At 50.6% G+C, this 17522-nt stretch overlaps 1 protein-coding gene across 5 annotated transcripts in view; it reads left to right on the top strand.

Annotated features, from left to right (window-relative positions):
• RAP1GAP2 (RAP1 GTPase activating protein 2) overlaps nucleotides 1–17522 on the top strand; it is a 1154914-nt gene that overhangs the window by 559800 nt on the left and 577592 nt on the right. The window contains exon 1 of one of the 5 annotated variants that reach the window (XM_075335289.1): nucleotides 7584–7605. The exons of the other annotated variants lie outside the window; for them this stretch is intronic. The gene's annotated coding sequence lies outside the window, so the exon portion shown is untranslated. Of the gene's footprint in view, nucleotides 1–7583; nucleotides 7606–17522 lie in introns of those variants that run through there. 5 annotated transcript variants of the gene reach the window in all.

Genomic DNA, 17522 nt, shown 5'->3' with positions numbered 1-17522 from the left:
AAGAGAGATAGGTGAGTACAGGCACATAAACACCAGGAGACCTGACTCCTAGCTCAGGGAACACGAAGATCAGGCCCCGCCCCCTTGGACAAGAACCCCCTTTATACCCTGAACCTGACTAACCTCATTTCCTGTTACTGGACGCTGGCCCTTTAAGAAAGGGTCAGTGACCGCGCGCGTGCCCTAATGCGCATGCGCGCGGCCCGGGTGCCAGAAGCCAGGGAAGGAGGCTGCGAGGAGGACGCAGGAGAGCCGGCCAGGGCCTGGGAAGATGTCGGACGCCGGGATCGGCGACCAGAGGACCTATGGAGGACGGGCACCGGAGGCTGGGACGAGGGGAGCGTGGCAGGTGAGCCGGGGAGCGGGGCTGAGGACCCGGGGAGGGGAGCCGAGGACCCGGGGAGCGTGACAGTACCCCCCCCCCCACGCCCCCCTCCCCGCAACCGGGACAAGAAGGCACGGATAAGAGGAGTGCCTACGTTCTCCCTGGGCTCCCAGGACCTATCCTCAGGACCATACCCTTCCCAGTCCACCAGGAAGAACTGCCGACCTCGTACGGTCTTCATGGCCACGATATCCCTTACCACATAGATGTCATCATCGGCAATAGGTGGAGGAGCTGGACTGGCAGCAGCGGAGAAGGGACCAAGGACCACCGGCTTGAGCAGGGAGACGTGGAACGAGTTGGGTATCCTCATCGTGGCCGGGAGCTGCAGCTGGTAGGAGACCTCATTGATCCTGGTGAGGACTTTAAACGGCCCAATGTAGCGAGGACCCAGCTTGTATGAAGGTATCTTCAGGCGGACGTACTGGGAAGAAAGCCAGACGAGGTCTCCAGGAGAGAAACACGGAGGATCCAGGCGTTTCTTGTCTGCGTGTCTCTTCATCCGCAGGGAAGCACGTCCTAGAGACACCTTGACAGAGTCCCAAATGGTGGCAAAGTCACGGGCTACTGTATCTGCAGCAGGGACATCCGAAGAGGGGGATACAGGCAATGGGATGGAAGGCTGAAGTCCGTAAACAACATGGAAGGGAGAGCTGGAGGACGACTCACTGATGTGGTGGTTGTGGGAGAATTCAGCCCAAGGTAGAAGAGCGGACCAGTCGTCGTGATGGGCGTTAACATAGTGACGTAGAAATGAGGTCAAGATTTGATTGACCCTCTCTACTTGGCCATTAGACTGAGGATGGTATGCAGATGAAAAGTCCAGAGTCACTCCCAGATGGTTACAGAGAGCCCTCCAGAAGCGGGAGGTGAACTGAGTTCCTCTGTCTGATACGATGTGTAATGGAAAGCCATGCAAGCGGAAGATGTGTTGTATAAAAGCGTCCGCGAGTTCCTGAGCAGAGGGCAGTCCAGCCATAGGAACGAAATGGGCCATTTTTGAGAACCGGTCCACCACGACCCATATGACTGTGTGCCCGGATGACAATGGCAAGTCCGTAATAAAGTCCATTGCTATGTGTTGCCACGGAATCAAAGGTATCGGCAGAGGCAGAAGGCGGCCATGTGGGAGGTGTTTGGGCGTCTTGTTTCTGGCACAAGAGGAGCAGGCAGAGACAAAGGCGGCGACGTCCGTGCGAAGAGATGGCCACCAGTAATGGCGTACAATTGCACCCCATGTTCTCTTCTGGCCTGCATGGCCGGCTGTTTTTGAGGTATGACCCCAGTGTAAGACCGTTAGCCTGTCGGTCTCCGAGACATAGGTCTTCCCAGGTGGTATCTGGGCCAGAGTGACAGGAGCCACCGGAACAATCTTGCTAGGAGAGATGATAGGCTGGATAGTCTCTTCCTCCTGTTCCATGGGCATGAGAGACCTAGACAAGGCATCAGCGCGTACATTCTTGTCCGCTGGTCGGAAGTGGAGCTGGAAGTCAAACCTGGCAAAGAATAAGGACCACCTGGCTTGCCGTGGGTTCAGTCGCTGAGCGGACCGCAGGTATTCCAGGTTTTTGTGGTCCGTGTAGATAATCACGGGGTACACTGCTCCTTCCAGGAGGTAGCGCCACTCCTCCAGAGCCAGTTTGACCGCCAGTAGTTCTCGGTCACCGATGGTGTAATTACGTTCGGGTGCTGAGAAGCTCTTAGAGAAGAAACCGCAGGTCACCATCTTCCCGGAGGAGGATTTTTGCATGAGCACTGCTCCGGCTCCTGAGGAGGAGGCATCCACCTCCAAGGTGAACTGGCGGTTTAACTCCGGTCGGTGGAGTACAGGGGCGGAGGCGAATGCTCGCTTCAAAGAACAAAATGCGGCGTCTGCCGCAGGTGACCAGTCCTTAGGATTAGCCTCCTTTTTGGTCAAAGCGGAGAGAGGAGCGGTCAAGGCAGAGAAGTGCGGGATAAACTGGCGGTAGTAGTTGGCGAATCCCAGGAAGCGTTGGATTGCCTTCAGTCCAGAAGGCGGAGGCCAGTTGATGATGGCGGAGACCTTCTTGGGGTCCATCTGCAGTCCAGTATCAGAGATGATGTACCCCAGAAAGGGGAGGGAAGACTGCTCAAAGACACACTTCTCATACTTTGCGTACAGGCGATTCTCTCTCAGTCTTTGTAAGACCAGCTGTACGTTTTCTCTGTGGGTTTGGAGGTCCGGAGAGAAGACAAGGATGTCATCTAGATAAACAACCACACAGATGTAGAGAAGGTCCCGAAACACGTCGTTCACCAGTTCTTGGAAGACGGCAGGAGCGTTACACAGACCGAAGGGCATCACGCAGTACTCATAATGTCCATCGCGCGTATTAAACGCGGTTTTCCATTCGTCACCAGAGCGGATGCGTACCAGATTGTAAGCACCCCGAAGATCCAGCTTGGTGAACACACGAGCTCCTCTAAGCCGGTCAAATAATTCGGGAATGAGCGGCAGGGGGTATTTGTTTTTCACGGTGATTTGGTTGAGACCCCGGTAGTCTATGCATGGGCGTAAGTCGCCCTCTTTCTTCTTGACAAAGAAGAAACCTGCTCCAGCAGGAGAGGAGGATCTCCGAATGAACCCTCTTGCTAGGCTCTCTGAGATGTAATCTGACATGGCCCTGGTTTCGGCTGGAGATAAAGGATATATCCGTCCTCTAGGTGGGGTTGTCCCTGGAAGCAGGTCAATGGCACAATCGTATGGACGATGTGGCGGCAGTACCTCGGATTCCTTTTTGTCAAAGACATCGGCAAAGGACCAATAGGCCGAAGGCAGCCCCGTTAGGGTCTCAGGAACCGGAGGTCGTCGGAGGGGTGGTATGGACTTTAGGCACCTCTCATGACACGAAGAGCCCCAACGGGTGACTTCGCCAGTACCCCAGCTAACCGATGGTTCATGTGTCCGCAACCATGGGAGTCCCAACAGGATCTGGTGGGACATGTGTGGGAGAACATAGAGAGCGATGTTCTCGGTGTGAAGAGCACCGATGCGTAGTTCGACAGGCCTGGTGATCAAGGAGATGGTATCAGAGAGAGGCCTCCCATCCACCGAGGCAATCACTAGGGGTTTGTCGAGTGGCATGACAGGCACCCGGTACTTGTCCACCGTGGCCTGCTGGATGAAATTGCCTGCTGCCCCGGAATCGAGGTAGGCATCAGCCGTGAACCGCGTCTCTCCCGTGGTCACTTGCACTGTCCATGTAACTGGGTCAGAGAGGGTCCCAGCACCTAGGGTGGCCTCTCCTACCAACCCTAGGCTTTGGAGTTTCCCGGCCTCTCTGGACAGGAGCGTAGCAGGTGGGTGTCCTCACCACAGTAAAAGCAGAGGCCCTGGGCGAGCCGCTCTGCTCGACGTCGTTCAGACTGCCGCACTCGGTCGATCTGCATGGGCTCGTGGACGGGAATCCCAGCTGTTGATGACTGAGGAACGGAGGACTTCTGCGGCGGAGGAGAATGCCGTACCGGGCGTCTCTCCCGAGATAGCTCTTTGGAGCGCTCCTGAAAACGTATGTCCACACGAGTTGCTAGGGCGATCAGTGCATCTAGGGTGGAGGGCACGTCCCGACCCGCCAACTCATCCTTGATGCGACTCGAGAGTCCTTCCCAGAAGGCGGCTGTTAGGGCCTCATTATTCCACCCGAGTTCTGAAGCCAAAGTGCGGAAACGGATGGCGTATTGACCCACCGTCAGTGTCCCTTGACGTAGGCGGAGGAGTGATGAAGCAGAGGCAGAGGCGCGTCCTGGCTCGTCAAAGGTACTGCGGAAGGCCTGTAGGAACTGTTGAAGATCCTTGGTCATGGGGTCCTCCTTCTCCCACACGGGGTTCATCCACGCCAGCGCCTCGCCCTCTAGGTGGGACATTATAAAGGCGACCTTGGCTTGGTCGGAGGCGAACAGATGTGGCAGCTGCGTGAAGTGAAGGGAACATTGGTTTATGAAGCCCCTGCAGGTCTTGGGATCTCCAGCATACCGAGGAGGTGACGCCAAACGGAGTCGGGAAGCATCTGAAGAGGCTGCCACTGGTACGGGAGCCATGGCTTGCCTGGCGGGGGACCTGGGTGCCGCAGGCGTCATTGATGCTTGTAATGTGTACAGGCGGGTGTCCACGGAGGTCATGAATTGCAGCATGCGGGTCTGGACTTCACGCTGGCGTTGGAGTTCCTCTTGCAGGGCCATTAGTGCAGCAGCGGGATCCATGGCCTGATCTTACTGTCACGGCCGGGCGGTCGGGCAGACCCAGGAGGTGGATCCACTGGACCGAACTCTAAGATGGAGGTAGGGAGTCCGGCAGCTGAAGCACTGAAGGGCAGCAGGATAGTCCGTGCAAGTGAAGACAGCGGAGGAGTCCCTGGGACCACGGAGTCACAGAAGGTAGTCTTGGTGACGTAGCTCAGGTTCGGAGGCCGAGATGATATCAGGCGGAGTCCGGAACCTCTGGAGCAAGATGACGGGTCACCGCAGGGATCCGAGATGGCAGGTGCTGTCGGATGGCAGACGGACAGCGTGCGGGGTTCGGGATACGGCAGACTGGATGGCGAGGCAGGTACGGCTCTACAAAGAGAGATAGGTGAGTACAGGCACATAAACACCAGGAGACCTGACTCCTAGCTCAGGGAACACGAAGATCAGGCCCCGCCCCCTTGGACAAGAACCCCCTTTATACCCTGAACCTGACTAACCTCATTTCCTGTTACTGGACGCTGGCCCTTTAAGAAAGGGTCAGTGACCGCGCGCGTGCCCTAATGCGCATGCGCGCGGCCCGGGTGCCAGAAGCCAGGGAAGGAGGCTGCGAGGAGGACGCAGGAGAGCCGGCCAGGGCCTGGGAAGATGTCGGACGCCGGGATCGGCGACCAGAGGACCTATGGAGGACGGGCACCGGAGGCTGGGACGAGGGGAGCGTGGCAGGTGAGCCGGGGAGCGGGGCTGAGGACCCGGGGAGGGGAGCCGAGGACCCGGGGAGCGTGACAAATATGCTAATCTAGACACTGCAAATAGACAACAAGGTAAAGTAAGACAAACAGATGGGGAAAGGCACAACAAATAACACTCCATGGCATCTCCAGCAGGAAATTAACTGCAACAGAAACGACATTGCAGCTTCTCCAGAAACAGGCTACTTCAAAGTGGACATCATAGATTGAGCTATTGCCAGCATAGAAAGGAGGAGTGGATCCTTATAGCACAAGGGAGTGGCTACAGCTCAGATTACAACTAAGTATAGATTACAGCAGGATAGAAAAGCCCCTTAACCCCTTCAGCACTGAATGAAATTTAATAAATTCCAACTCAGGATAAACAATGAGCAGGCACTGAAGAAGGATTTATGATCAACTATACGCTATGAATTTCTGATCCCAGATCCTCCCGAGATCACATCAGGCCATGACACAGTCGTGACAATACCACTTCTTCTACAAGGGGCCTCTTGACCCTCAGGATCAGGTTTGTGTTAATGAGATGCATGGAAGGAATGCATTAAACTATTGGCATTAACTTTTGATGCTGGCACCCACAAGCTTTCTTCCAGACCAAAACCCTTCCAGTGTACCAAATATTTGAGAGAGCGGTGAACAAAACGAGAGCCAATGATTCTTACGACCTGAAACTCTAAATTACCATTAGCAATAACTGGAGGCAGTGGTAAACCTGACGACTCCGAAAACACAACATATTTTTTGAGCAATGACCTGTCGAAAACATTATGGTTTTTAAGTGCTTGAGGTAGCTTGAGACGAAAGGCCAGAGGATTAATAAAAGTGATCACTTTTAGGGATGATCGAATATCCCAAATATTCGGCAATATTCGGCTTCGCAAATATTTGACAAATAGGTCACCACTATGCGAATATTCGATGCACAATGTAAGTCTATAGGAAGCCCGAATAGTTGCTATTCGGCAACTATTCTGATTTCCCATAGACTTACATTGCGCATCGAATATTCGCAAATAGTCAAGTAGCGGCGACCTATTCGTCGAATATGGGCGTAGCCAAATATTTGAGGTATTCAATCATCCCTAATCATTTTATATGGACCAATAAACCTAGCATCTAGTTTGCAAGAAGGAATCTTGAACTTAATATTTCTGGTGGACAGCCCTACATAATCATTCCCATACAGGTCCAGACCTGACAAACATCTTTTATCAGCCACGCATTTGTATCTGTGCCTCATAACCTTTACATTGTTCTGTACCCTTGCCATACAGAAGAGAGTGACAAAGAAAATTGTTCCTCTCCCTGAACCCCCGAACACCTATCTCTACTGAAAGTACAGAAATGAGAATGAAAGCCATATGCACAAAAAAATGGTGACCTAATAGTGGGCTCATTGCCCCAAAGGGGCGTGCTTACTTGCTTAGGGGGGTGGACTAGGCAAGGAGACTACTGCCCTTGTGACTAGTCGCTGGCCTCATTAGCATATCATAAAGGATCTTTAGAAATACTTTTTCTAAAGATCCCTTTATCTATGCTACTATAGGCTGGGACTGCTTGGAATGGATTAGCAATTTGCACCCAGAACTGGTCATGGTTCTGGGTGCATATTGCACCTGACAGATTCACTTTAAGGAGTTTAATATCCTGCATTTGTTGCTGTAAATGTTTGTCAGAATGCAATTCTGTATTGTGTACTGTATTATAGGACAAAATGGTAAAATGGGTGAAAGCTGAATGCTACCTAGTCATGACAATCGTACTGTATATGAACATAAGAAAACTGTGGCATGTCTGGTCTACAAAAACTATATTTTATAGAGTTGGGCAAAAATATTGACACTGCTCTGGTTCAACGTCCGGCTTGGTTCTCTGTGGCAGCCGGATGAGGCAGTATTCTCTTCTGTCATCAGCATCCTTGGCCTTTCTGTAGCAGGTAATTGACCATGTACTAAGCACAAGAGGCTCCTAAGATGGGAGGCCAAGGATTCCTCCCGCGGAAGTGAAAATGGTCTGCCAAGAATCCCCGGACTGGATGCCGGATCAGGGCAGCACAAATGTTTTTACTCAACTAATATTTTCATTGCTTTGTCAGAAATTTGGAACAGCTTTCTTAGTTTTTTTTGCATTCAGCAGTTCACATATGATTAAACATATTTCAAAAATCCTGAAATGCAATTAAGAGATATTTTGGCTTTTTCAGAATATGACAAGTACAACGTCTCGGATCCTGATAAATTGATGCCGGCAAAGGATAAGCAGGTTATTATTTGCCTTATGGCACAAGATGAGTTATTACAATATTTGCTTTTAGATTTTGGATTTGTTGCTCTTTAAAATTGAACACTTTCATATATCTGGTGGCTAAGTTTCTGGGTGATGTATGTGACTGCAATGCAGAAAAGAAGAGCATTACAAGCTTTTCTTAACTCCTGGATCTGGCTGATATCATAATGACATGGAGATGAGTAAACTGCCGCTCTCGCTTCAAAAGTAGGAATCTTGGTCACAGTGCCAAGAACATGCAGCCTCAGGCAATATGTTTTGTGTCTTATATTGTACTTAACTATACTGTAGCAACACTATACAAAAAAGCAAAATGCAGATGGATTTCTTATTGGGCATTTATTGGGTTAATAATACCATAAATTCAAGCTGGTAATGGAAATGAAGCCGAATTCTGCAATGGAATAGTAACAGCTGCAGCATTCTGAGCAGAACGTAGCTGAACATTTGGCAAGAGGGGACCTTTTTCCGAGCTGTGTCCCTCACTCAGCTGGCTGTACTCTTATTTAATTTACAAGGCATTAATTGTAGCAGCAAATGCCTTGCAGACCACTTAATCTAAGGTCACAAAGAGGTGGTATGCCAATGGTGCAGCCAGAGTAACTCATTGACTGCCAAGAGGTCTGTTTACACAGTTGCCTACAGCTTAGAAGAACCAATTCAAAATCTCGTGTAGCCTTTCATGTTCTCTGTTAAACAGTGACTAATGCATAAGTCAATCTGGGTGTGTTTGGATTTGGTCTCTTGCAAATCAGTTGGGGAAAACAAATACAGAAATGGAAATCTTGAAATACCCTGAAGAATTTATGACACCTAAAATGGTGATGATTCCCATATTGACCATATCGGGATCAAGATGCCATTCCTATTTCAGAAAATTAGACATGAATTTGATAAGTGAATTGGAATGGACGATCACAATAGGCTTATAGAGGGCTTTAATATCATCAAACAGATATGTTCTAAGCAGAGCACCTATTCTTTGAGTTTTTAGTAACGTACTGATCACTTGCGTCCCACCACTGGGACCTCTTTTCATCCCAAGGGCTCTGGGAATGTCTTCCTAGAAAGGAAGGAGGAAGCCAAGTATCCCTGATCATCACACCTATCTATTTCTGCATAACATTCACTGCTAAAAGTGGTCATTGTGGAGTTAATCCAAGGTTTGCTATGATCTCTTTGATACTTAATAGTAGAGATTAGTGGTTCCATGGAGGTTCAGTTCGCTGGCTGCAAATGATCTGAGCCTCCACTGGCTTGAGCTTGACCCAGAACCCGGAGCAAGTAATTGATTGGCAGTTTGAGTCTTTGCCCAAATACAGCCAACCATAAGCAGATCACTTCCAGGGGAGGGAAAGCGGACTTTATCAAACAATTTTTTGGGTTGCACATTACATGTAATCATGCGGATGTTACTCCCAGTGCGAGCTGTTCAAATACTGCAAGCAGCTCGCACAGGGCTGAGCACCGAGTGTACCCGAGTACAGTGTTGCTCATATGAATGAAGTTTGCACATAAAGCATCCGAACCCCCGAACCTTGATTTTTTTAAGTTGGTGTTAGGTTTGAAAATCGAACATCAGGTCCGCTCATCTCTACTTAAAATGCCCCATAGTAATATTAGTATTAATAATATTATTTTTTATTATTATAGCACCCTTTACTCCATGGCGCTTTACATATAAAAAGGAGTATACATAATAGGGACAAGTACAATAATCATAAACAAAACAAGGCACAGACAGGTACAGGAGGAGAGAGGACCCTGCCTATGAGAGCTCACAGTCTACAAGGGATGGGTGAGGATACAGTAGGTAAGGGTTGAGATGGTCGTGCGGCGCTATATCAGACTAAGGGTGATGGCAGGTTGTAGGCTTGTCGGAAGAGGTGGGTCTTCAGGTTCTATTTGAAGCTTGTCAAGGTAGGCGAGAGTCTGATATGTTGTGGCAGAGCATATATTTATTGGAGCATAAGTATGCACAGCAAGCAATGAAGCTAAAAAAGAGGAAATTGTTCCTATTGATAGTGAGATCTTTTATGGGAAAGACCCTATATAGTGATTACTAGATGATCAGTTCACTTTTCCCTGTCCCAGGAACTTACTTCCCAAACTCCTCGCGGGGTTAACCACTTATTTAACCCTTGGTGCACTTGCTGTGGGATGCAGCCAAGGTACCCAGTACCCAACTCTTGCATCCTAACCAGCAGATTCTACTCACTACCATTTACCCCCCTCCTGCTCACTTGTCCCTACATTGCACTAACCCTTGTCTACAACACTTATTACTATTCTTACGCTTTACACAATATACATCGCTCTAAATCATACATTAGCAATAAACTTAAGAGTTCAATAAAACACCATACCCTATCGGCCACTAGATAGCGCTGGCCATACTTACAACATAAAAAGCATTAAATATAATAAAATGTTATGGTCATTAGGTCTTTGAGGGGGAGGTTCTTCAAGTTCTTCATACTCCGACCACCTCCTTACAGTTGCTCATCAGTATTTACCATGGGGTATTGCTGCATCCTGCAGTGCACTAATATTATGTCCTGTTGGATGCCTTTTTTCTGTGATTTTTTTTTTTATTTTATATCCTTTTTGGTGAGTTGCTGTAGATGTCCTGTTCATTTGACATTTGGACACAGTGAGCGCCCCATACTCAAGCTTTAGATAGCGTTCATCACATGATATTTCACTTATGAAAATTGATGAAACCTGCCTTAAAGCAGCAGTGCTTTCAAGAGTTTTTTGTAGTTCTCCACATTTATGGCCATAGAATAAAGTGACAGCCTTCTAGGATGACCTGCATGTACTTTGCCAGCAAGCTTTACACCGTTGGGACTTTTTCATCCTGAAATGTCATCGGCTGAGTATTCAGACTGCACTACATATGAGCAGTAGGGTCAGGCTGGGTGACAGAGGTTTACACAATCTAAAATAGATCACATTCCTGCAGAGATTCACATAGCTCACACAGAATTAGTTTTCAGTTAAAGGAAATAGCGCTTCCATTAGTTCTGCAAAATTATCTATGCTTATTCTGAACAACTGGATTTATCTGTTTGGACATGGACATATGTCTGGTGTAGATACTAGAGACTGAATTAACTCTGAATATCATACTGATTACTGACTTCATGTATGCCTATTATGCTATTGCACTGCTTTAAAGCGGTTGTGTCATTAGAGAGAACCTCTTCAAAATGTAGCCTTCTCCCAATACCTACTGTACGGCAAACATCTTCTAATGGCTGGCGTACAATACCCAATATCAAAGTTCTTGATTTCATCAGAATGGAAGATGTTCCTACAGATGGGCCCTTGGTTTAGGCTAATGGGGTTCTAAGCAGAGGACCCCGTCTTTGAGTTCTTGATAACTTACCGATCACTTGGGTCCCAACACTGGAACCTCTATCCATCCCAAGGGTTGTGGAAATGTCTTCCTAGAAAGGAACACTGACCACAGACGCTAGAGATTGCTGAATGCTATACTTGGCTACCTTCTTCAGTCCCAGTAATAATAATAATAGAGCAGTAATGACCAATCTAAAAGGGGCCTATTCTTGTGTTACAAACATTTTTTAATTGTTTTTCAAATTTTTATAGACTATTAAAAGGGATGGGATTAGGGATGGAGTGAATGTAGGAAAGTGGTAAGATATTGATCTTTATTGGGTAAAGTCATGGGGAAAAGGGGGAAATAGAAAGGGTAGAAAAGGATAGGAGGATAAGAGGCCTGTTCTTTTAACTGACAAATTCTCACCTATCCTCTTACATTATATAGAGGAGTTATTACATATGCTATTGTGTAACATAAGCTTTAAAATGACACAAAAGTTGTACACTGATTTCAATATTACTTTTAACTAAAGGCCCCGTCACACTAAGCAACATCGCTAGCAACATCGCTGGTAACGAACAACTTTTGTGACGTTGCTAGCGATGTTGCTGTGTGTGACATCCAGCAACAACCTGGCCCCTGCTGTGAGGTCGTTGGTTGTTGCTGAATGTCCTGGGCCATTTTTTAGTTGTTGCTGTCCTGCTGTGAAGCACAGATCGCTGTGTGTGACAGCGAGACAGCAACAACTAAATGTGCAGGCAGCAGGAGCCGGCTTCTGCTGAGGCTGGTAACCAATGTAAACATCGGGTAACCAAGAAGCCCTGTCCTTGGTTACCCGATATTTACCTTTGATACCAGCCTCCGCCGCTCTCACTGTCAGTGCCGGCTCCTGCTCTGTGCACATGTAGCTTCAGCACACATCAGGTAATTAACCCCATGTGTGCTGTAACTAGGAGAGCAAGGAGCCAGCGCTAAGCAGTGTGCGCTGCTCCCTGCTCTGTGCACATTTAGCTGCAGCACACATCAGGTAATTAACCCGATGTGTGCTGTAACTAGGAGAGCAAGGAGCCAGCGCTAAGCAGTGTGCGCTGCTCCCTGCTCTGTGCACATTTAGCTGCAGCACACATCGGGTTAATTAACCTGATGTGTGCTGTAACTAGGAGACTGGGGGCTGGTCACTGGTTGCTGGTGAGCTCACCAGCAACTTGTGTAGCCACGCTCCAGCGATCCCTGCCAGGTCAGGTTGCTGGTGGGATCGCTGGAGCGTCGCAGTGTGACAGCTCACCAGCAACCTCCTAGCAACTTACCAGCGATCCCTATCGTTGTTGGGATCGCTGGTAAGTTGCTTAGTGTGACTGGACCTTTAATGGTTCAATTGCAAACAATTAGTGAATCTACATAGGTGGAATGCAATTGTCAAGTTATTTGATGTAGGATTTAGTATGAAATAAGGGAATTCAAAAGATTTTGTAATTAATACACTGGCGGATACAGACAGAAGAAGGCCCCTCTGCAAGAACAATATATGGGCCTTTTGCAGTCCAATTGCTCTTAATAATACACAATTTCCCTTGCTTTTGGGACCCTTTGTGGCTACATACTTTACACCAATAATATGTTCGCCCCTGAATTATTGGTATTTGGTCTGGGAGGTTTTTGATAGCATTACTTATACATGGTCAAAAATGGGGGGCTGTTAGTTTTTAAAATAATGCAGAACTGGTGGAGGCTAAAAAGAGGAATCCCAGTGCCACACAATAATAGTTGACCGCCTCCATGATTTAAAGAGAGCCTTGTCAGCAGATTTTTACCTTATAAGCAGCGGCCACCATCAGTAAGCCCCTATATACAGCATTTTAAAATACTGTATATAAGAACCCAGGCCACTCTATAAAACATAAAAAAAACTGTTTCATTTTACTCACCTGAGTGACGGTCCGGTCTGATCGGTGTTGCTGGTCTCGGTCGGGCTGGCACCTCCAATCTTCCTTCCATCGCGGTCCTCCTTCCCAGCTCCTGTCGCGGGCGGCGGGGCACTGCGCTCACCACGCTCGGGTCCGGCACTGCTGCTGCTCGGTGGCTTGAGCGGTGGGCCGGATCCGGGGACTCGAGCGGCGCTCCTCGCCCGTGAGTGAAAGGGTGTCACGCTCCCCGGGTCCTCGGCTCCCCTTCCCGGGTCTCCTGTCCCGCTCCCCGGCTCACCTGCCACGCTCCCCGCGTCCCAGTCTCTTGTGCCCGTCCTTCCTAGGCTCCCTGGCCGCCGATCCCGGCGCCCGACGGCCTCCCAGGCCCTGGCCGGCTCCCCTGCGTCCTCCTCTCAGCCTCCTTCCCTGGCTTCTGGCACCCGGGCCGCGCGCATGCGCATTAGGGCGCGCGCAGCGGTCACTGACCCTTTCTTAAAGGGCCAGCGCCCATTAACAGGAAATGAGGTTAGACAGGTACGGGGTATAAAGGGGGTTCTTGTCCAAGGGGGCGGGGCCTGATCTTCGTGTTTTCTGAGCTAGGAGTCAGGTCTCCTTGTGTTTTCCTGCCATACTTACGTATCTCTCTTCTAGAGCTGATCCCGCCTCGCCATCCAGTCCTGCTGAATCCCGAGCCCCGCACGCTGTCCGTCTGCCATCTGACAGTCCGTACCATCTCGGATCCCTGCGGTGACCCGTCATCTCGCTCCAAAGGTTCCGGACCCCGCCTGACATCATCTTGGCTTCCGAACCTGAGCTACGTCACCCGGACTGCCATCTGTGACTCCGTGGTCCCAGGGACTCCTCCGCTACCTTCACTTGCACGGACTGTTCTGCTGCCCATCAGTGCTTCAGCTACCGGACTCCCTACCACCATCTTAGAGTTCGGCCCAGTGGATCCACCTCCTGGGTCTGCCCGACCGCCCGGCCCTGACAGTAAGATCAGGCCATGGATCCCGCTGCAGCACTATTGGCCCTGCAAGAGGAACTCCAACGCCAGCGTGAAGTCCAGACCCGCATGCTGCAATTTATGACCTCCGTGGACACCCGCCTGTACACGTTACAAGCATCAATGACGCCTGCGGCAACCAGGTCCCCCACTAGGCAATCCACGGCTCCCGCACCAGTGGCAGCCGCGTCGGATGCCTCCCGACTCCGTTTGGCGTCACCACCTCGTTATGCTGGAGATCCCAAGACCTGCAGGGGCTTCATAAACCAATGTTCCCTTCATTTCACGCAGCTGCCACATCTGTTCGCCTCCGACCAAGCCAAGGTCGCCTTTATAATGTCTCACCTGGAGGGCGAGGCACTGGCGTGGATGAACCCCTTGTGGGAGAAGGAGGACCCCATGACCAAGGATCTTCAAGAGTTCCTGCAGGCCTTTCGTAGTACCTTTGACGAGCCGGGACGCGCCTCTGCGTCTGCTTCATCACTTCTCCGCCTACGTCAAGGAACACTGACGGTGGGCCAATACGCCATCCGTTTCCGCACTTTGGCTTCTGAACTCGGGTGGAATAATGAGGCCCTGACAGCCGCCTTCTGGGAAGGACTTTCGAGTCGCATCAAAGATGAGTTGGCGGGTCGTGACGTGCCCTCCACCCTAGATGCCCTGATTGCCCTAGCCACTCGAGTGGACATTCGTTTTCAGGAGCGCTCCAAAGAGCTGGTTCGTGAGCGACGTGCGGTACGGCACTCCTCCCCGCCACAGAAATCCTCTGTGCCACAGTCATCAACAGCTGGGATTCCTGTCCACGAACCCATGCAGGTTGACCGAGTACGACAGTCTGACCAACGTCGAGCAGAGCGGCTCGCCAAGGGCCTCTGCTTTTACTGCGGAGAGGGCACACATCTCCTACGCTCCTGTCCGGAAAGGCCGGGAAACTCCAAAGCCTAGGGTTGGTAGGAGAGGCCACCCTAGGTGCTGGGACTCTCTCAGACCCAGTTATGTGGACGGTACAAGTATCAACAGGAGAGACGCGCTTCACGGCTGAGGCATACCTCGACTCCGGAGCAGCAGGCAATTTTATCCAGCAGGCCACGGTGGACAAATACCAGCTGCCTGTTACTCTACTCGAGAAGCCCCTACTGATTGCCTCGGTGGATGGGAGACCCCTCTCTGATACCATCTCCTGGATCACCAAGCCGGTGGAACTGCGTATCGGTGCTCTGCACACCGAGAACATCGCTCTCTACGTCCTTCCACACATGTCCCATCAAATCCTGCTGGGATCTCCTTGGTTGCGAACACACGAACCATCAGTCAGCTGGGGTACTGGCGAAATCACCCGTTGGGGCTCTGCCTGTCATGAAAGATGTTTAAAGTCTATACAACCAGTCCGACGACCTCCGGTTCCTGAGTACCTACCGGGTCTGCCCTCGGCCTATTGGTCCTTCGCGGACGTTTTTGACAAGAAGGAGTCTGAGGTACTTCCGCCACACCGTCCCTACGATTGCGCCATCGACCTGCTCCCAGGAACAACACCACCTCGAGGACGGATATATCCGTTGTCTCCAGCCGAAACCAGGGCCATGTCCACCTACATCACGGAAAGCCTGGCAAAGGGATTCATCCGGAGATCCTCCTCTCCTGCGGGAGCAGGCTTCTTCTTCGTTAAGAAGAAAGAGGGTGACCTACGCCCATGCATTGACTACCGGGGCTTGAATCAGATTACCATAAAAAACAAGTACCCCCTACCGCTCATCCCCGAATTATTCGATCGGCTCAGAGGAGCCCGTGTGTTCACCAAACTGGATCTTCGGGGTGCCTACAACCTAGTTCGTATCCGCTCTGGAGACGAATGGAAGACCGCGTTTAATACTCGCGATGGGCACTATGAATACTGCGTGATGCCCTTCGGTCTGTGTAACGCTCCTGCCGTATTCCAAGAACTGGTGAACGACATTTTCCGGGACCTCCTCTACGTATGTGTAGTAGTTTATCTGGATGACATCCTTGTCTTCTCTCCTGACCTCCAGACCCACAGAGAGAACGTAAAGCTGGTTCTACAAAGACTGAGAGAGAATCGTCTCTACGCCAAATATGAGAAGTGCGTCTTTGAGCAGTCTTCTCTTCCTTTCCTGGGATACATCATCTCGGGTACTGGGCTGCAGATGGATCCAAAGAAGGTCTCCTCCATCCTCCACTGGCCTCCCCCTTCTGGACTGAAGGCAATCCAACGGTTCCTGGGATTTGCCAACTACTACCGCCAGTTTATCCCTCACTTCTCCGCCCTGACTGCTCCTCTCTCCGCTCTGACCAAAAAGGAGGCTAATCCAAAGGACTGGTCACCTGCGGCCGACGCCGCGTTTTGCTCCCTGAAGCGAGCATTCGCCTCCTCTCCTGTACTCCACCGACTGGAGTTAAACCGCCAGTTCACCTTAGAGGTGGATGCCTCCTCCTCAGGAGCCGGAGCAGTGCTCATGCAAAAATCCTCCTCCGGGAAGATGGTGACTTGCGGTTTCTTCTCTAAAAGCTTCTCAGCACCTGAACGTAATTACACCATCGGTGACCGAGAACTATTGGCGGTCAAACTGGCCCTGGAGGAGTGGCGCTACCTCCTGGAAGGAGCAGTGTACCCTGTGATTATCTACACGGACCACAAGAACCTGGAATACCTGCGGTCCGCTCAGCGACTGAACCCACGGCAAGCCAGGTGGTCCTTATTCTTTGCCAGGTTTGACTTCCAGCTTCACTTCCGACCCGCAGACAAGAATATACGCGCTGATGCCTTGTCTAGGTCTCTCATGCCCCTGGAGCAGGAGGAAGAGACTACCCAACCTATCATCTCTCCTAGCAAGATTGTTCCGGTGGCTCCTGTCACTCTGGCCCAGATACCACCCGGGAAGACCTATGTCTCTGAGACCGACAGGCAAAAAGTGTTACACTGGGGTCATGCCTCGAAAACAGCCGGCCATGCAGGCCAGAAGAGAACATGGGGTGCGATTGTACGCCATTACTGGTGGCCATCCCTTCGCACGGACGTTGCCGCCTTTGTCTCTGCCTGCCCCTCTTGTGCCAGGAACAAGACGCCCAAACACCTGCCCTATGGCCGTCTTCTGCCTCTGCCGATACCCTCAGTTCCATGGCAACACATAGCGATGGACTTTATTACGGACTTGCCAGTATCCTCCGGACACACAGTCATATGGGTCGTGGTGGATCGGTTCTCCAAAATGGCTCACTTCGTCCCTATGCCCGGACTGCCCTCTGCTCAGGAACTCGCGGAAGCCTATATACAACATATCTTCCGCTTGCATGGCTTTCCTTCCCACATCGTGTCCGACAGAGGAACTCAGTTCACCTCCCGCTTCTGGAGGGCTCTCTGCAAACATCTGGGAGTGACTCTGGACTTTTCTTCCGCTTACCATCCTCAGTCTAATGGCCAAGTAGAAAGGGTCAATCAAATCTTGACCTCCTTCTTACGTCACTATGTCAACGCCCATCACGACGACTGGTCCACGCTTCTGCCTTGGGCTGAATTCTCCCATAACCACCACGTCAGTGAGTCGTCCTCCAAATCTCCCTTCCATGTCGTTTACGGACTGCAGCCTTCCGTCCCGTTGCCTATATCCCCTTCTTCGGA

This window comes from Anomaloglossus baeobatrachus, chromosome 2, assembly GCF_048569485.1.
Source record: "Anomaloglossus baeobatrachus isolate aAnoBae1 chromosome 2, aAnoBae1.hap1, whole genome shotgun sequence".
NCBI lineage: Eukaryota > Metazoa > Chordata > Amphibia > Anura > Aromobatidae > Anomaloglossus > Anomaloglossus baeobatrachus.
This window is presented reverse-complemented; position numbering and strand designations above follow the sequence as displayed.